General features: G+C 43.8%; 1 protein-coding gene across 3 annotated transcripts in view; it reads right to left on the reverse strand.

Annotated features, from left to right (window-relative positions):
• The window catches only part of ST3GAL1 (ST3 beta-galactoside alpha-2,3-sialyltransferase 1), a 79,231-nt gene that overhangs the window by 55,997 nt on the left and 2,744 nt on the right, over window positions 1–20,490 (reverse strand). Inside the window, exon 2 of one of the 3 annotated variants that reach the window (XM_041479352.1) lies at window positions 5,734–5,974. The exons of the other annotated variants lie outside the window; for them this stretch is intronic. The gene's annotated coding sequence lies outside the window, so the exon portion shown is untranslated. The remainder of the gene's footprint in view (window positions 1–5,733; window positions 5,975–20,490) is intronic. 3 annotated transcript variants of the gene reach the window in all.

A 20,490-nucleotide genomic window follows, 5' to 3' on the forward strand; every position in this document is an offset into this window, starting at 1 on the left:
GAGGTATGACTGACAAAGCAACGAGAAGGGGGAAAAAGCAAACCTGACAAAAGCCCACGTCCCCACGGCAGCCAGCTCCGAGCAAGTGGACACGGCAGGAATCACGGCGTCTCAGGAGTGGTGAGAGATGGATGATCTGGATCTGCACAGAGCTTAGGTCTGTCAAATGACTTCTGCAGGCTTTGTGCCAGAACGAAGCAGAACGAAACAGAGATAATCTGCTGAAAGAATGCCCCATACAGCAGGGGAACAGCCAGATGCTTCCTGCGCACGATATTTCAGTGTAGCATAAGATACAGATCAGGAAGAGGTTCAGCAAGGTCAGCAGCAGCAGGTCAGAGGGGCAAAAAAAGGTTTAAAGAATTGGAATACAACAAAGCAAAAGCAGAACTACAGGGCAAGTGCTTTGTGCTTTGGGGAAGTTGTGACTCCCCGAGGCCTGGCACTGAGAAAGGGCACTCAGCACCAGAGAGCCACCTCGGAGCAAAGCTGTACGTGGGTGGATGGTAATTTGGGGGTTTCTGCAAAGTCAAATATTCATAAGAGGTTCAGAAAAAACCTTGCAAATAAGGAAAGCATCATTCCGAAACAGACTTAGTATTCCCCAACCTGAAATGCAACTTTTGATTCAAAAGCTTCCAGAGTTAGAAAAAAATAAAATAAAATAAAATAAAATAAAATAAAATAAAATAAAATAAAATAATCAACATGCTAAAATGGCATACAGTAGAGGTTTCTTCACTTGTTTTTTTCTGGAAGCATCTGAAAATCTAAGGATCATCCATAACAGTCATGTTAGACCTCAAACAACTGCCCACAACTTAGTTTTGTTTCTTTTTACACAGTTCCTTAAGTATCTGAAATTAGGTAATTAAGAAAATAGTGCCTCTAGCAGACATCTGGGTTTTCTGTGGTCAGATTTTCCAGCTAAATCATGTGCTATTTAGCAACATCTTTCCTTGCCTTCAAGTATTTTGGTGTCTCAGGGGATTTTAGATCACATTGTAACTAAGGCTATAGCTGCCCAGCTAGTGGCAAATAATCAGAATATGATGAGTTGAACACACAGAGAGACAGACAGCAGAGTGTTGAGAGCCAGAGGTGTGATGCAGAATTACAATACAAAATCTTCTGAAAATGAATCGTGTTTCCACATCCCTCAGCTGCATTTGCTAAGCATTGCTCCTTTTACTTCTCTATGACTGACCAGTATTTTTGGCTTTATTCTTTTACATACTTAGCTGTTAACAGAGAACAGAAATAATGATTCTCTCCTAATCAAATTTTACTTCTGCACCCCCTCATCCTTTCCTGAGAAAAGCCAACAAAAAACACACTTTTGCAATGACAGTGAACGTGTGTAAGAGCAATGGGCTATCAAATTAAAGACAAATGTGCTATAACATCAACACTGACTTGCATGCACAGCAGAGCTGTCCTGCTGAAAAAGGAGCTAATGAATCCTCTGCTACAAATCATCAGAAAAGTGCATTTGAGCAGTCTGAACAAAGGAAAATTGCCCCTGAAATGACAACTGTTCAGATGCTTGTCCAGGAGAAATTTCCATCCTTGGGTTATCACCAGCAGCTGGTGTTCCAAAAGACCACCAGAACGTTATGAAAGGTTCTTTCAGGCAGGAAGAGCCATTTCCTCCTTACCCCTGTGGAGGCAGCAATGCAGCCCAAACATGAGACACAGCACCTGGGGTACCAGAAACCCTGCTCTCCTGGCTTACTCAAAACTACAGCACAGCAGCAAGTTTCAGCATCGACGAGACTGATGAAGCATCACCACTCCACTGGAACTTGAATGTTGCTATTATTTCATTTGAGGAAAAAAAGAACACCCTAACATTTGCCCTGTGCAGAGGGCTCATAGCATCCTTTCAATCAGGGGACGTGGCAAAGTAATAAATCCTTGAGGAAGCTGTTTCTTCATGGGGAAAAAAAAAACACTTTGAAAAGGGTTCACTCACTGCACATGTGGGCACTTGGGATGGGGAAGCTGTTTCTTCATGGGGAAAAAAAAAACACTTTGAAAAGGGTTCACTGCACATGTGGGCACTTGGGATGAGGTCAGTCTGGACCACCTACCCATGGTAGTGTACAGGGGGTGTAGGCAGCAGGAAGGCACCCACCAGCTTTCAGCTGAACCATCTAGGCACAATTGAATATTTGGGTTTTGACTCTGGTTCATGTATTCAGGTTTTATGGAAAAGAGCCTGGGTCCTTGGTTCTGCAGGACACATCTCAGTTGACAGGCCAGTGATTTTTTTTTTTTCCTTCCTACAGAAAGAGGAGCAGATCCTGTTCATTTTGGACCATAAGGAAGCTTCTCCATCTCTTTCCCATTTGTCAAAAAGGAATACCTACATGTTAGATATTTTTTAAAAGATAACATACACACACACACACACATATATATATATATGTTTTTTTGTTGGTTTGGGTTCTTTTAATGACACAAAAGAAGGCAGGCAGCATGGGCCTCACAGACTTTCATTAAGGTGCAGACAACTCAGTGCTGTTTGGGCTCTGAAAGTCTCCCATCAGGTTACTGGATGGGCACTACCTTGGTGCTTCAGTTCTCACAGAAGGTAATCACAGAGCCAGCATCAGCTCCCTCATTTAGACACCCCAGCCTCTGCCCTCTGGCCCTTGCATCCCCAGCTAAGAGGTTAATAGGATCTCACTCCCAGCTGTGCTGGGGCAGGACCCAGCTGATCTCACGTCACACCTCAATGCCTGAGCAAGTCATCAAGGCTTCTTTAACTGTCAGCACAGAGGAAGTCCCATCTCCGGGGCCTAGTTTTCCAATGCCTCCTCTAAATGAGACAAATGACATATTAAAGTATCTATTTCTCATTGTGACCCATAAAAGGAGGACAGATTACCAGGTCTGACAGCAGCACATGCTTTGCAGATGCTTGCACTCTGTCAGATGTGCCCAACATCTGCACTCTGGAGTATCTGCACTCTAAGGAAGCTCTAGCACAGGAAAACTCTCATTCTTCCATAAGGAACATGAACTGTTTTCACCTTGTACCATGCTTGTCCTCCATGCACTCACTGCCTTTCATTTCATAAGGAGAGCAGTCTTCTCCTGATTGAGAGAAACTGGAGTATTCTTAAAAGAAAATGAAGATTCAATTCCCTCAGGGTCTCGTTTCTGCAAGATTGTTTTTACATTATGGGGTTGCAGCAGGGTATTATTCCCAGTACTGAGTCTGCCAGTGGCTGTATCAGCCAGCAGTGAGGAGAAGGGGCAGATGGAGTGGGAGTCTTGTCCATGAGAGCCACATGTGCCCACATAGCCCTGGAGCAAGATGGAGAAACCAAGCCCTACGCTCAGTGCTGAAAGGCAGGGCTTGTCACCAAACATGAGCATGGTTTTCCTTCCTATCTTAAGTCATCCCACAGGTTTTTGCTCTCCACTTTGCTTCTTAAGGAAGTAAGTCCCAGAAGCCAGGTGTTTTTCCTAGTTGTTTGTTTTCTTGGCTCCTCTGATCACTGGCTCCAATTGGCAGCTTTCTCTTGTCCCTTTTTGTCCTCACCATCAGCCCAGGACACCCAGGGCAGTGCTCTGAGCAGCCTTGCCTGAAAAGCCACAAAAATGAAGAATAAAGACACATCTGGGAACAAAATGTACTGGAGCTGGAATGTTCAGGAAGCCCTGAAAACTTAAAACCACCTTCCCTGGCACAGTTACAATTGCCAAATTTCAACCCCCCCTTCCCAGCACTGGGACCAAGAGGAGAGAGAGACAAAACAGTGACAGGCTTCATCCTGCCAGAGAAGAGGAGTTCCGTGGTGGCAGCTCCCTCCACTCTCCATCACTACATGTATGTGTCAAGTACAGTAGGAGAATAACATCTCTGAGTGGTCACCAGGGTCACTGCAGACTGCACAGCACCTCAGCTTATGGACCTGCCTGGGCAGCAGAAATTCCTCAGGCCACCAAGGAATTTTCTGCTTAAAAGGGTGACACCTTTGCAGTTGCTTTGGGCCTGGCAGCTCTCCAAACTCCCATCCCATGGGGCCCTGCTGTGCACCTGGGTTGATTCCTGCACCTAATTCACTCCTGCACCCTCCTCTGCTCAGGGGTCATCGTGGCTGGGTCTCACCTCTGCTTTCATGGCAGGCAGCAGCAGCAGCATCCCACCTGGATAACACCTCCAACAGTGTCCCACATCTTTCCCATGCTGATAGCAAGTTCTGCTGAGGGACATCTACTCTCAGCACACTGTCAATCAAGTCCTGTCATCTGTAACCATGTCTGCTATATACCAAGATTAATCACAGAACGGCTTGGGGTGGAAGGGACCTTTGAGATCTTCTTGTTCCAAAGCCCTGCCATGGTCAGGGACACCTTCCATTAGAGTGAGTTAGTCACAGCCCCATCCAACCTGGCCTTGAACTCTTCCAGGAATGTAACATTCACAGCTTGTCTGGGCAGACTGTTCCAGTGTCTCCCCATCCTCACAGTAAACGAGCCACTCATTCTTCTCATCCAGTACATTAAAGGCTACAGGGTTGTAACTTGCAAAACCTAAACCATCTAAACCTACCTCTGTTTTTCTTTCCTGTACATCAGAAGGCAAGACAAGTGCTCTATTTCTCTTGTTGAAGATAGGGACCTCATAGTGTAAACCTAGCTGGTTTTTATTATTCCCACACGCAGCAAAGCTCCCCTTCCCGTTGTTACCCTCTGACACACTGTCACTGCAGGGGCAAAAAGGGCAAAAAGGATGGAGAAGAAGGTAATGACACAAAACACAAGGTTTTAACCTGAAGTTTATTCCTCTTTGGCTGTCTGAGGCTGCTTGAAGCATGAATCCAGTTCTGCTGTTTAAAACAGGAATTACCCAAGTGACTCACATCTTGCTGAGAGAGAGACTACTGGCTTTTTCATCATGTGCCAGTGCTCAGGGCATGCCACTTGTCCCTGCTTACAGCAAGAACCCAATTCCTACAATTTATTCCTGGGTCTGCTGTGGATTGCACAGCTTTGGGGAAATTGCAGTACAAACTGGAAAACTTGACAATTTTAAACTGATGCTTACATTATCAACAGCCTCTTCCTGTACAGATTGTTTAAGCTCCAGTGCCGAAGCTGAGATTTCAAACTTGTGCTTATATTGTAAGTTTCATTCACATAGTCATTAGCAGCATTAAACTGGGGGAGAATCTGCTATGAAACTTAATCAGCTGGTACCATGAAAAAGTGCTGGCATGGCTGTTTGATGCTGTGATAGAGGCTGGTGCTCCAAACCAGGAGAGAGAAGAGCTTTTCAAGTTCTGCTCATTATTGCTTTGCAATGACACAGGAAACAGCAAGGGTTTTAATCTCTAAATAATTTTTCATTCAGGGATTTGAGAACAATCTAGAGGATATAGAAGTTGTTTTGTTTTGTTTTCTCCATTAAATGCTTCATTAAAGTGCTGCTCATTTAATAACAAGCTTGGGAAGAAAAAAAAAAGGAAATAAGTTATGTGTTTTTATGCAAAACCAAAACTCTGACACCTCTTTGCTCTTGTTGTGCTACAAACAAGCTTGCTTGAGTTGCAGGAGACTTGGCTTTGCATAAGAATGTTTCACAGAGCAAGTGGGAAAAACAATTTTAAAACAGAAGGGAAAAATTAAGAAGGAAAACACAAGATAAGATGGTCAGATGAGCAGTTAAAGACTCCAACACCTTGATCTCGGCACATCAAATAGAATGCATCTACTTACATGCAGCCTGTGCCCTCTTCCTAAAAATACTCTGCCTCCTTGGTGCAGATACTTGATTTCAGATCAAAGCATTCTCAAAGGTTGTTTGCTTTTTTTTTCCTTCCAGCCACTTCCAGTCACTTCCTCAAGCAACCCTCACTGCTCCAAACACCCCTTGATGCACTGAATACAGGGCAGCACTTCAGATTCAAGTTTCAGGGCTGTACATCACCATGACTGATCAGACTTCAGCAAAAAGACTCTGTAACGAAAATTTCAGGAAGAGGGAGGATTAATTTCGGTGTGATAGCACAAATCAGTCTTCATTTTGGAGTAATTAAGTCCACAGCAGCTACAAGCCTGGCAACACACCCAGGGCTGCTACAGGTACCCTGCAGCAATGTAAGCTGCAAGCTTTGTGACTAACAGAGATTTATGGTGGGACTCTGCCCAGTAATCCCCAGTAGTGGGAGCATTACTGCAGCAGGCTGCCCAGAGCAGCTGTGGGTGCTCCACACCTGGAAACCTTCAAGGTCAGCACAGACAGGGCTCTGAGCAACCTGATCTAGTGGCAGGTGTCCCTGCACCTTGCAGGGGGGTGGGACTAGACGATTGCTAAAGGTCGTTTCCAACACAACTGATTCTGTGGTTCTAGGATCCTTCTCCCCTGCCAGCCTATCCCCAAGGTCAGAGGCAGAGCGTGATGCTTGTAGGTCAGAGGAGCAGCAAATACAAGAAGCACCTAATCAAGTCACACTGGCCATCCAGGCAAAGTGTGGTGAAATCCTGGCCATGGTAAATTTGGTAAAAGCTGCAGGCAGAGGAAGGAACTCAACAGCCTGATTTGCTGTGGCTGGTTATTTTAAGCATAGTAAAAAAATGCATTGATGATCCTTGGTTTAATAATTGAGAGCATCAAACTAAAACTTCAGGCCAAATTATGTTCTCATTTTAGTTCATTTAGATCTGTGAAAATGAATTGAATTACTCAAGATCTTCATCGATGTAATAAACCTGGTCATTTTGGCACTGCAGTCCATGGGTACTCATTACAGCAGCTAAACCACAGCCCTGCTCCAGATGGCTTGTCTCTACAATGTAGCATATATCCAAGGCACTCCAAAAACTAATCACCCACTGATCATATCACTTCAATTAAAAATTACTCAATATTTCCAATTGCTGGCATCCATTTTAGAAATAACAGAAAATTACAAAGTGCTTGGCCAGTAATATGCAGCCTTTCCTACACTGCAGAAATGTCAGCTAAGCAACATTAACCAGTTCAGCAAGGCAGTAGATTTTATATGTGGTATGTGGTGTATTTTAAAATTCCTCCACCTTTACATCTGCTGTGGCAACAGGGACCAGCTGAGAGTAGAGACAAACAGGGAAAAATGTCTCTTACCCTATAGCAGATATATAGATGGAGAGAATTTTTAGAGGATTTGATTCAATCAAACAGCAAAATCTTCAAAGGAAGGACCAGTATCACTCTTTTTCACTGAAGAGGACCCAGGTTGACACACACATTGCTGCAGAGGCAAGATTGAAGGAAAGGAGATCTTTGCTGAAGTGTGGGATTAACCAGTTCTCATTCCCCCAGAAAATCCCACACTTGCTTACATGGCACTTACTCTGGTTTATATCAGGTAAATATAGAAAAGTGGAGAGATGTGGACCTGAGATGATGATGACTATTTTATGAAAAACAGAAAAATGCAGAGATCTCACTACAGAGTTTTCTTGGTTACTCAAATGAACAAAATGCAGACACAAAGCCAACTGGGTATTTTATTCTAATGCAAACTCCTCAGAGCTTTGCTCACCAGCTGTTTCAGCTTGACTCAATGAAGTCTCACCTCCAAGAATAGAGTCATTAGTTCCTCCAGTCTCTGCTGATAGGCAGGGTTTACATCAGCCATGGCTAACACTTGGCGTGACTAGAAATAAAACTAAATACATCTTTGAGGAAGCAGCAGACTTTCTTACTTATTGCAAGGAAAATTAAGGGTACTTTCCACACAAATTACTCTGCATGTCAAATTTGGTTCAACATATTTAATGTCATAACCATGCTTTCAGGTTGGAAAGGAAAAAGCAGCTCAGCTCCAGAGCAGGAGCAGATGTCTGCACGGGGTAACTGAACCAGGGTGTGCAAAATCTTCCTGTAGTGAGCCTTTTTGATCCGTGTCTCAGAGGTTCAGTGTTTTTCCCATTGTGCTGGGTGAATCATGGGATGTAGGTATCCTACAGTCCATAAAGACAGGACCCTCCACAGTCATCTAACTACTGTTGGGAGTGTCTCAAACTGACATGGCAAAGAGACAGTTAATAAGAAATGTGAGCTGATAACACAGAATTCAAGAACAAAATCTAAAAGGAAATAGGTGGGCCATTGCATGAGGCTGCCCATCTAGCTCCCACTGAATGGCTGCATTTAGTATGTTCAAACACTGTGCAAATGTGTCACCACACCAAAATTGTGCTTTGCAGAGTGACAAACATGACCTGTTCATTTGAGAATATGCACAGGTGTATAATAATTTACCAGTTTCCTTTAGAGCAGCCCCATGAAAAGGTGTTTTCAACTTTCCCTTAATCTCAATATAAACACAGCCTTAAAAATGAGCAGGTAGACAACCAAAACATGAACAAAAAAAATTAATTTTGGGCCATAAAGAAGTTGGCATGATGACTTAAAGGCAACCTGTGCTTTCCCACCCTGAAACTGTACATTTGCTTTTGGTACCTGTCTCAGTGAACACTAACTGAACCTGTGCTAATAAAAATCAATTTTCTTCTCAGCAGCTAAATATGACATAGCCTTTTTTCCAGAAACCCCAGTATTTTCAGCTAACAGCTTCACACTGTTCTAGGTTGCAGACCTCTTCTTACAGATGCCACTCATGACCAGAGACTCAATGTACTAACTTATTTTTGCTTCACTGCTAGCAACCAGAGTCGTGGCAGGTCATTAAAGAGATTTGTCTGGCTGAACAGCTTCCAGAAGTGCAATGAAGTAGTTATTTAATATCCTCAGATGAAAGATGCTATGCAAATGCAGAGCACTGTGTTGCACCAAAGAGGATCCTCTGATAACCTCCTATTAGTCCAATAGAGGTAAATGGGTTCTAGCCTGAGGTTTTGCTGTGCCATTTCCCTGCTGAACAAGCTGTAGTCAACTTAGCTTGACAAATTTAAACAGTTAACCCACAGGAACTCAGGTCTCCTTTTCATATTTGCAGGTCAGCTGCCTTGAGACAATGTCTGAAGTACAAACAGGCTTTCAGGGCCAGATTCTGGTTTCATTCAGGATGGTGTAAATCAGGAATAATCCCTTCAGAGATTAGTAGGAGTGAGATCAGATTCAGGCTCTTGGAATTAAAAAGTACCAACCATGTGCTTGTGGGCTTATTCTAATTCTGCTAAGCACAACACAATTCTCTTTCATGTCCTTCTCCCATTCTGTCTAAAGCACTCTGAGCTGAAGAGCAAAGGATGTCCTACTCTGATCACACTGCAGACGATTTTTGGCATTGCAAAATATTTTTGTCTACGAAGTTCTTAAATAAGCCTTGTGCTTTAAAAAGAAAAAAACCAAAACCCAACCCAAAAAACCTTCACAAACTGACACTGAAAAAAGGAGAAAAAAGGCCACCTTCAAATTATACAAGCAGAGTGAAGATATGTTTAAAGATCCCCTTTACCCCCAAACTATGAAATGAACTACAGTAACCATTTTTACAAGAAATCAACACATTTAATTACTCCATTTTACAGCATCTGTCTCTGGTTCTGGGCATATATCAAAGGAAAGAACAAGCAGAGCCTTTGCCGGATGCCTGCAACATCCTTAGGAAGCATCTCAATGGAAATTCCAGCATTGCTACAAATTAATGCAATGACATCTAAAAGTTACTTGTGTCCTTTCCCTGCCACTGTCTCCTTTGGTAGGTCAAGCAATGAAAATATAACCATGCTTATTTTTAGGTCAGCTCAGGAACCACCTTTTCACCACCTTAAAGAAAAGTTAATCTCTGTTCAGCTAAACCAAAAAGATGGAACTTTTGCCATTCACAGTGGTATGGTACACTCCTGCTAGCACAGTGGTTTTCAGTGTGCACTTAGAGAATCCTGGTGAAAGAAGCCAAGTGACAAATCTCCATCCTGTTTAGATAAAGATACAAATCCCACAAGTGATGGGGAACTATGCAGTTATCCACTGAGAAGGACAGCATGAGCCTGCACAAACACTGCTCCATTTGGTGTGGAGTGGTGGCTGATTTGGGCCAGTATGGGGCTGTGTTTTGGGTAGTTTTCATGGTGGCGAGAAGATTGGGACTCCATGGGAAGCTGGGAGGAGACACAGCCAGGACAGGTGGCCCCAACTGACCAGAGGGATATTCCAGACATCCTGCTCAGTGTATAAAGTGGGGGGAACAAGGAGAAAGAGGGGACATTTGGAGTGATGTCGATTGTCTTCTTAAGTCACCATTCCCTGTGACGGTGCCCTGCTCTCCAGGCTGAACACTTGCCTGGCTGTGGGAAGCAGGAAAGAATTTCCTTGTTTTGTTTGTGTGCACGGCTTTTGCTTTCCCTATTAAACTGTCTTTATCACAGCCCATGAGTTTTCCTGCTTTCACCCTTCTGATTCTTCCCCAGTCCCGCTGGTGGGGGAGTGAGAGAGTGGTGTTTAGTTGCTGGCTGGGTTTAAAGCACAACAAGTGTTTCAGTCTCTCTGCCATGATGTTTACATCACTTAATGCCTCCTAAAATAGCCAGCTGGGCAGGCTGAAGGACATCCTTCATGATAATGCCAGTGCTATGGCTTTGTTCTGCACCTCCTGAAAAAAATCTAAACCAATTTTAACTCTCAACACCCAAGACACTCTCTGGGTGCCTGCTGCATGCCCTAAAGATCACTCATCAGGTTTGAAATCCTTCACCATGTACTGTTGACAAGGATCCCTTGTCCTGTGGCCTGTCAGGAACTACATCTTGTTAACCATCTCATGTCCCAGCAATTTTGGACAGGAAGTTGAAATTCAATAGGAGCTATAAGTAGACTGGGAAGGGCTGTCACACTAGTGAGAGAATTTCCTTGGGCAAGGGAAGAGCAAGAAAGAAAATGCTGTTTTTACTCACTTTCAGCTACTCTTAGACAGTGATGACTGATGGCTCTAAGGAAAGGGCTCTGCTACACAGATGGGAGAGTCCTGTTGGCTTTGGGTAAGGGAACTACCATTGACAAGCCTGTTCATACAAATGCCATGTGTTTTACAGACTATGAGAAGCCACAAGCTTTGTAAACCTCAGTAAGCAGATGTCAGCTTCAAGAATCAATTCAAATACATGTGCTGAACAACATTCCCATGCTCACTCAGAGGGAAGCATGCTGCCCTCGCTACCTTCTGAAATATTTTGGTCTTGCCTTCAACACTCTCCAGGTAATGAGCAGATCAAGCTCTAATGAGCTCACTAGACACAACAAGTCTACACTCAAGGTCACTGAGCATGACCCTATTCTCTCTTGGAGACAGGGGAAAGTGTTATGCAGCATTTTTTCCTGACAGAAGACAGTATCATAAACAAACCACAGGACTTGATCCGAGATGCAGAAACAACCTCCTTTCCTTGGAAGTCAGTATTGTTGGTGCCAAGCAAAACAATGCCTACATTTACCTGCTCAGGAGTAGCAACCAGCTCACAAGAGAGCACAGCAGCTGGAGGGGGAGATCTGAAAGACTGGTTCTGACAGCTATAAAAGCAAGAGATTTTTAATATTCAGAAAAAAAGTGCGCTAATAACAGAATTTCCAGCTCCAAGAACTAGAGTTGTAAACCGAAGTCTGATCAGATACAAAAGTAACAAAGGCAAATTTGGATGGGTTCCCTTTGTAGAGACGAAGGACTGTGAAAGAGATACTTTTCAAAACAAGCAAATCTCAGTTTTCCCCTTAACCCCTGGGCACAGGTAGCAGTGGGCCACATGCCAGTGTTTAAGAGAGCAGGGTGTCAGCAGGTGCCACAGCAGGTGGCACCAGTCCCAATGGCACCAAGCTTCATCCTTGTAAAGCCAGCTGGTCTCTTCCAGGACTGGGAAGGGTTAGATGCCACCCTGGTGATCCCACCCTCAGGATGTGCCCCTCTGCCAAGCAAGCCTGAAACTCCCACAGCAAGTGCATCAAGTTGCCTTGGGGTCTTGTTCCAGCTCCAGTCTGTTCCATGAGAAGGTCCTCACTGATACCTTCTGCATATCAGTGCCACTAAATTTCCAAGCAAGACAGTAAAGGTGTAAAAATTGTACTGGCAGACAGCAGCCAGACTCATAATACTATTTTCCAAATTCAGAGACATGCCAAATGTGAGGTTAGTGCCTCTGAGAGCAAGGCAGGGGAGAGTTACACCTTAATGAAAAGCTGTTTTCCAAAACGGAGCTGTGCCTGGTGGGTTTATTACATAAAATACAGAGGACTTCTAAGTTTGCATGGGGTAAGATAAGTCAGAAAAAAAGACATTTTGAGCAATGCTTCTTTAAAAATTCACAAGCACACACAAAAAAAGAAAAGTCGGGTGTGTCTCTGACAGCTTGCCTGAGGAGGGTCTAAGGACTGCTTTCTGCGGCACTAAGACATAACTCTTGGTCCAGCTTGTTCCCACAAGACAACTGTCCTTTTCCCGAGATAATAACTTGAAAATGGGGCAAATTTCTTAGGATTGTTTCTCAATTAGTGTGATGACAGTCACCACAGACAGGACTTGGGTATTTTAAGCCAAGGGGATAAAGGGCTACTGTCACTGGAATGCGGGAAGCTTTTTTTCCAAGGAACAGTACAGACAGCAGCCACACTGAGTACTCTTGTCTTAATCTGGTAGAATTTTAGCTTTATATAGCTGGTGAAGTGGCTGGAATACAAGTCCTATGAGGACCAGTTGAGGGAGATGGGGGCGTTTAACCTGGAGAAAAGGAGGCTGGGGGGAGACCTTCCCTCTCTCTACAACCACCCGAACGGAGGTCGTAGGCAGGTGGAGGTCGGTCTCTTCTCCCAAGTAAAAAGTGACAAGATAAGAGGAAATGGCCTTAAGTTGCATCAGGTTAAATTTAACATTGGGACTTTTTTTTTTTTATGAAATGGGTTGTAAAGCATTGGAACTGGCTGCCCAGAGGAGTGGTGGAGTCACCATCCCAGCAACTATTCAAAAAACTTGTGGATGTGGCACTTGAGGACATGGTTTAATGGTGAACATGATGTTGGTGCTAGCTGGATGGCTGGACTTGATGATCTTAAACATATTTTCCAACCTAATTGATTCTATGATAAAAATCTTCATCCAGACAACTTACAGGCAAAGGAAAAGCATGTATCCTCCTAAGACAGCAGAAACAAAGCCCAGCAAATGAGCCACTCTCCTACAGCAGGTCAGGTGGCAACAGAGGAAGAAACAAGCAGCCTCTTCTGGTGCTCTCTGAAACAGAGACATCCACTTCCAAAGGAGTTTGATTGGTAATTCCAACCTATTGATTCTTTTCTATACAGACCTCCATCATTTTCCTTTATTAAAAACATTCCAAAATTAATTGCAATTCCATAGCAACATCCTCTGCCAATACTCAGCTCAGTATCAACAGGAGATCTTGGCCTTGGGGAGAAGCAGCTTACCCTAAATGCCTCTATTTCACTGCTACTTTCAAGTGTTTCAGCCACTTCTGCAATTATTGTTTGTTTTTCAATAACCAGTTGTTGTATTTTTCAACAGCCAGTTTCATCTCCTGCTCCTCTGCTCTTTGGCCTCACAATGTAGTTGTCTGAAGTAATTTCTGGTTGAAGGATTGGGCATTTTACACAGCAGTTACAGAACATTTGGAGAAACACAAGTCAATGTCTTACCTGGGCACTAACACACAACTTTTGTCAGTGTAATTAACTGTCTGAATTGTGAGCATTATGTCAAATTTTTCCTGATAAATCTGGTGGCCTTCTGCAATGGGCATACAAGGGTCTTACAATGCTGTGGCATGAGGGAAGAGCCACTGGCATCATCAACATGAACTTGTACACAGCATTTGAAACACTGTCCCACACAACAGCCTTGTCTTTGAACTGGAGAGATACGGATTTAACAGCAGGATTCAGGACAGCTGTGCTCCAGCATCCGTGTAGTTTTATAACAAAGTTTTGAAGCTGCTGCTATTTCACACATCCTGCCACCACAATACAGGCTTTTTCTCTGTAACTCTGGGTCTGAAACAGTTTTTACTTTTGCATATCTATTTTTACATACTTTTCAACAGAAGATTTGCTGTGACAGCCACAGTGAGTCCATGACACTATGTTCCCCTGTCAAGTCTTAGGATCCAGGCAAGCAAAAGCAGTTCATGAAGAGCCACGCGTATAGAGCACCAAACTGCACAATCCTTGTAGCACTATGGTGATAACCTCATTGTAGTAAACAAAACAGAAATGCAGATGATTTATATTGCATCAGCTGTGTTTTTTGCACATCTTTGATGACAGCACCACTCAATGAGTGGTGCAAAGAGTGAAATCGCTTCTCTAAAGCTCTTTTCTCCATGTGGTAGATTTCCCATTACTTTTGTAGTTCAAAAATCAAGCTGTTGGTCAAAAGCGTAGTGTTTACATCTTTACTGGAATCTCCAACCACTTTACAGGCTGAACTGAACCTCCAGGAAACTGAAATACTGTTCTTTGCAGCCAGAAAGTCTGAAGCAGGGAGCTGAGAGGGGGCAGGTCTTCAGTCCAAGTTCTCAGCCACAAGTGTGTCCTACCACACCACACCACACACTTGTCCTCAGATGCAAAGTTTAAGTGTCCTGGCTCTCCTGCTGTCTTGGTTCACTCCGATCCTGGTACACAGAGAACAAAGCCTGGGGGAGGAAGGGGGTTGGTGGAAGCTGCAGGAACAGTCTGTTTTCTTCAAGAAAGGAGAATTTGTGGAAAAAGAATGGATGAGAGGAATGTGCCAAAGAAGGACTCTGTTGGTTTTGACTGGGATAGTTAATTTTCTTCACAGTAGCTGGTATGGGGCTGTGTTTTAGATTTGTGCTGGGTGCACTGTTGATAACACAGGCACGTTTTCATTATTGCTGAGCAGAGCTTACACAAAGCCAAGGCCTTTTCTTCTCCTCACCTCACCCCACCAGCGAGGAGCCTGGGGGTGCACAAGGAGCTGAAAGAGGACACAGCCAGGACAGCTGACCCCAGGTGACCCAAGGCCATACAGCATCATGATCAGCACTTCATCAGTCAGATGAAGATGGGAGCAGAAGAAGAAAGGGAGGCACGTTCAGAGTGATGGAATTTATCTTCCCATTCATCATTATGTGGACAGGAGCCCTGCTTCCCTGGGGATGGCTGAACAACTGCATGCCCATGGAAGTGATGAATGAACTCCTCAGTTTGCTTTGCTGGCCATGTGCAGCTTAAATTTTACATATTAAATTAGTCTCAGCCTGTGAGACTAAGTTTTTCACTTTTACCCTTCCAGTTCTCTCCCACTGCAGGGAATGTGGGAGAGGGGCTGTGTGGAGTTTAGCTGCTGTCTGGGGGGTTAAAGCATGACAGGGAAAAAATCCTGAAGAGCAGGAGTAAAGAACATTTCAGTACCTACTCAGGAAGGAGAGAAATGAAGATGAAACTAGAAAAAACTCTCCTGAAGCTCTGAAGAAGCTCTCAGTATCTCACACACACTTGGTACTTCCATGGGCACTTCACATCACCACATGGCAGACATCAGAATAACCTTGGTGGAGCTGACATCTTTTTGCCTACAGCTACAATCTTGAAGCAAAGCCATATCCTGACCCCACAGATGTGTGCCCTGCCCAGATTTTCTCCATGAATCCACTGCAGAGTCCCCACTTACACCAGCAAGCCACACCACCATAGGCATTTCCAGCAGCCCAAGAGAAGAGAGCTGCCTTTTACCAAACATATAAAGCATCCTCACACCACACTCCCAAATTGCTTTCTTCCTCTTAGAACCAGAAAAGACAATTTTGGTTTCCATATGATATTTTGTAAGAGCCAGTTTACATTTCAATATTACCTTCCTAAGCAAGAGAAGTTTTTGCAAGGGTCTGTTTAATTCCTGATATTTTACAAAGGGTAAAGCAGTTTTCCCTCATATTTCTGTGTTGCCATTACAGCAGTCTCCAGAGCACAAGAGAGAACTTCATCATAGCATCACACCAGCAACATAACACAAGAAAGATAGAAAAATATTAGGTAGAGTCCAAAGGAGAGCTGTGAAGACAGTGAAGGGCCTTGAGCAGTGGCCATGAGGAGCAGCTGAGGTCCCTTGGTTTGCTCAGCCTTGAGGAGACCTCACTGCAATTACCACGTCCTCAGGAGGGGAAGAGGAGGGGCTGGCACTGATCTCTTCTCTCAGGTGATCAGTGACAGCACTCCAGGGAATGGCCTGAAGCTGCATCAGGGGAGGGTTAGGTTGGATACCAGGAAGATTCTCCCCCCAGAGGGTGGCTGGGCACTCCCCAGGGCAGCAATTGCAACACCAAGCCTGCCAGAGCTCAAGAAGCATTTGGACAACACTCTTAGGCACAGGTGGAATTCTTGGGATGCCCTGCACAGGGCCACTTCAATGATCCCTGTGGGTCCCTTCCAACCAAGGATGTTCTATGATTCCATGATAACTCACACAGTTCCAGTGGCTGTGGCATTCTCAGCTGCTGTGCATGCATCAATGTCCTGCCTGCAAATTTAGTTTCTACTGGCTTTGTGTTCTCACCAGTGCTACTGCTTGATGCCCTGGAGGTATTAGGCAGCCCTCAGTATTAGAGTTTGAAGGATGAAGCTGAACATTTGATAGTGGGCAAGCAGAAGTTCATTTTAACTTCCCAGGTTAAATTTTTAGGCTAGAATCAAGACAGCTGCTTGAGAAGAGCAGCAGATCTGTTTTAGCAGGCAGAGTGAAGCCACAGGAGACCTGATCATAAAGTCAATGCTTCTCAATAAAGGCAGATTTTAACTGAAGGGGGAAAGCAGAGGATACAGGAGCTGAAAAGAGAAGAGAGATCAAGAAGGAAGAGTTCTAATTCTTCTAATAAGCACTAGACTGAGGAACAGGAGAGATCCTTTTCTTACTTGAAATATATAGAATTGTCCCTGAAGAGAAAAACAGGGTAAACCTTCCAAAGAATAATAACTTCACTACAAAAATAGTTTCAAAGAGAAAAGAAACAAAACCCCAGATTCAGCTATAACATCAGTATTGCCATTGGCTGACAAACTGTGACAATGCAGGTCACATCAGATTCAGAGGAATCATTCTGACATCTCTGAAGGCAAACTTGGTTCTTTCAAAATGAGTGATTTTGACTACCTGAGAGATTTGAAATGGATCTGGAATTAAGACAAAGTAAATCTAAAAGCAACAATGTATCACTTTCCAAAACCAAAACCATAATTATTTTGATCTGCCTTTGCATTACTAAAAATTGCTTCAATTCAATGTAAATGAGTATTTGTCTCACTGTTGTCACCAAAAAGATCCAAGTCAGATAATTTGCACAGACTGATTTAAGTGAAGCTCTAGTAAAAGAAAGATTAGATGCACAGAGCAACAGCATCTACAGGCAAAGTCTTGCAGTAATGCAGGCTGCAGGTTCTGTAGAAGGCATCACCATATCCCATCAGGCTAAAGGAGTTAAACATACTGGCATGGGTGTCCTGACAACTTTGGATGCACTCTAGAGTGTCAAAAAGAGACAAAAACTGTCAGATCAGCTCTGATTCAGGTTGCAGGTACACCATGCACTTTACACAGGAGTTTGTAGAAGTCTCAGGATGGAATAACACACATCTCTGCCTCAGGACTAATCCCAAAGGACTGTCTCAAACTGCTATGCTTCCACCCAAATATTCAGATGACATCTTCCAATTTGTTCTGTGGTTTTGCATGCCAGGATGCAAGAAGTACCTTAGAAATTTTTTTTAAAAATCCAAACCTGTCCACATGCACTGTGCTTTGAATTTGAGCTGGCAGTGGGAATCTGATGCCTTCCTAAAAGAACTGGAGGTGATGCCTTATGCTTCCCTGGCAGGGTCATATTAACTGAGCTGGCAGATTTGATAGAATTAGATTTCTTTTTTGAGCTGGTACAGCACTGTGATGTGTCAGCACACAAAGTATTTCAGATAAGTAAGATTAAGTCCTTGATTGAAGATCCAGCCTCTAGAAATAATGCAGTGTCCTTTAAAAGGGAAAACCTTTGTTTTGTATTGGTTTACACAACAATAAAAAAAATCCAGAACTCCAAGGCTCCTGGAAAAATGTCAGTAGTAATTATATAGTCCAGGGACATTTTAAAATTGCACCAGACTTAATAACTCAGTGCCACTGCGCCAGTTTTTACTCTGCAGAACAATCCTCTAAAAGGATGGCTAAGGAGTCCACTGCAGGAGTTTTGGGGATACCAGGAATATGTGTGGTCACCTCCATGCCAGCAGCAGTCCTCTGTCAGGCACCAGCAAGGTGGGAAATGTTGTGCTTGGACCCTGTGGGCTCTAACCTGTTCCTCACTCTTCCTTGTCCTCCCCTCCAATATTTTGGGATGGAAAGCTACAGAGTGCTGAGCCTGCATTGAAAACCTGCTGGGACAAAGGACTTCCAAAGAGATGGAAAAGTTACTACAAAAAACCCAAGAAAGTTCTATTGAGATGATGTCCTCAGAGAAAGGCAGCTGCACTTCAAGCATTTGTCACCAGGTGCGGGTTTCAACCACTTATGTTGTGTCTCTTTTGCATTCCAGGATACCTTGCAATTGCTTGGCAGAAATAGCTGTGGGACTGGCCCAGAGAAACAGATGTGGCTTGATGAGGTTAACAGGTTTCCTGAAATAGCACAACTCCTCTCTGCTCAAAGGTTTGGCCATCTCATACACAGGGCACAAATCTTCCTCTCCCCAAGGAAGGACGTGCACGTCAGTCCAGATGAAGCAACTTAATCACAGGCAGTTCAAAGTGAAACAAAGCCAGGAAAGAATTGCATTCCACCCTCCTTTCCCCCAGAATTGCATTTTAACAATTACTACAGTCTTTACAATTGATGACATTCCTAATCTTAACTCATGCTTCAGAGCAAGCTTCTACCAATACTATGGGGGAATTTCTTTTAAAAAGAGCTTCCTGTCTGTCAAGGCCCCCGATTTTCCACATTCCACAGCTATTTCACAGCTTGAGAGGGCTGTGACTTAAAAGAGCTTTTCAAAGTTTTATAGGACATTTTTCACAAAGCCACTGCTACTCACAAACCCGAACATGGGACACTTGGCACCAGTGGGAAGAGAAGGCTGGGTAAGAGTGGGAAAGGTGACCAGAAGGGTGACAGCAGTTCCTCTGTGGCTGCTGTTCATTAGTGCCAGGTCAGCCCTGAGCAGTTATCAGGACAAGATGGGTCACAAGAAGTGACAACTTTGAACAACTAACGGACATACATCCTGAACAGAGACCACTTACGTTGATAAGGTTATATATTTCATAAGATAGAAGTTTGTGCCCAGACAACACACACAGCTCCCACACGGTCAATTCAGTTGCCAAACACATTTCAGGTGCCACTGAAGATACCTTGGACATCAAACCCACCCTCCTGAAGTCTCAAATACAACACCAGGTGTCAGAAGACAAGGAAAGATATTCCAGGGCAGATCAAACATCACTCAGAGACTGCAGCTGAGAAGCCAAGGTCCCTGAAGCCTGGTAGGAGATTCCCAGCTCCCTGGAGCAGACATGCTGGGTGATACAGACCAGATACCTACTGGACAGTGAATCCCAAGCTAGCCCAGAGAGGGATGCAGACAGGCTCTGGATGGGCTGCAAAGGCAGCTGTCCATCCCACCAGTAGCACCAGGCACACCATTCCTGCCAGGACTGGAGGCAGGTGGGAGCTGTCACATCCCTAGGCTTGCCATGGCCTCCACCGTCTGTTGGCTGCTGCCACAGGCACTGTGGCAAAAAGAGCAATACAAAGATTTACAAGAGCATTTTGCCTGCAAGGCTGCATGTCTTGCACAGGAAATGTCTGTATGGGTCAAGGAGCTTTCTCCCTGTTGTAAGCAATTCCTCAGAATTGTGAGCTGACAGATAACCCCAGAGTTTACTTTCAGCTTGCATACCTGTGATTTGATTTTCATTTATCAGTTAGAAGGCACACCATAAACATAACAGGCAGGCTTTGATGCAGTCAGGCAAGACTGCAGCAGAGGGGTGAAGTATCTCTGCCATACTTCACCTTAACTCCTGGAACTCATTCCCATGTTTTAATAACCTATATCAGGAATCTCAAATCAGTTGAAAATATATCTGCCTCTCTGCTCCTTGCAAGCCTGATTGAACACAGGCTGTTTAGCAAATATTTTATAGTAAATAAAACTATTTTATAGTAATATTTATATAAAAATATAAAAATTATTAGTACAAAGCTAACTGGGCTTGCACGGAAAGGTTCCACCAGAGTATCTTGGCAGAGGGGCTGGTTATTAAAAATAATTCTTTCACTGAAGAAGTACTTGTAGGTGAAAACTTTACCCCCTATTTCACCAGTTCATCTATCTGCTGCTTCAGATGAGACACCAATATTCCTATGCTGCCTTCTGCAAAGAATAAAAGATACAGAACAACAGAAAATTAAGTCTGGTATGAAAAAGAAAAAAGTTGAAGAAATTACATGTGACAGTGTTGAAACAAGACAAAAAATGCATCCTTTTCAGAGTTCCCTCAGCCAGAGCCATGAAAAG

The sequence above is a fragment of the Pyrgilauda ruficollis genome, unplaced genomic scaffold (genome assembly GCF_017590135.1).
Source record: "Pyrgilauda ruficollis isolate IOZ18807 unplaced genomic scaffold, ASM1759013v1 scaffold48, whole genome shotgun sequence".
Taxonomy (NCBI): Eukaryota; Metazoa; Chordata; class Aves; order Passeriformes; family Passeridae; genus Pyrgilauda; species Pyrgilauda ruficollis.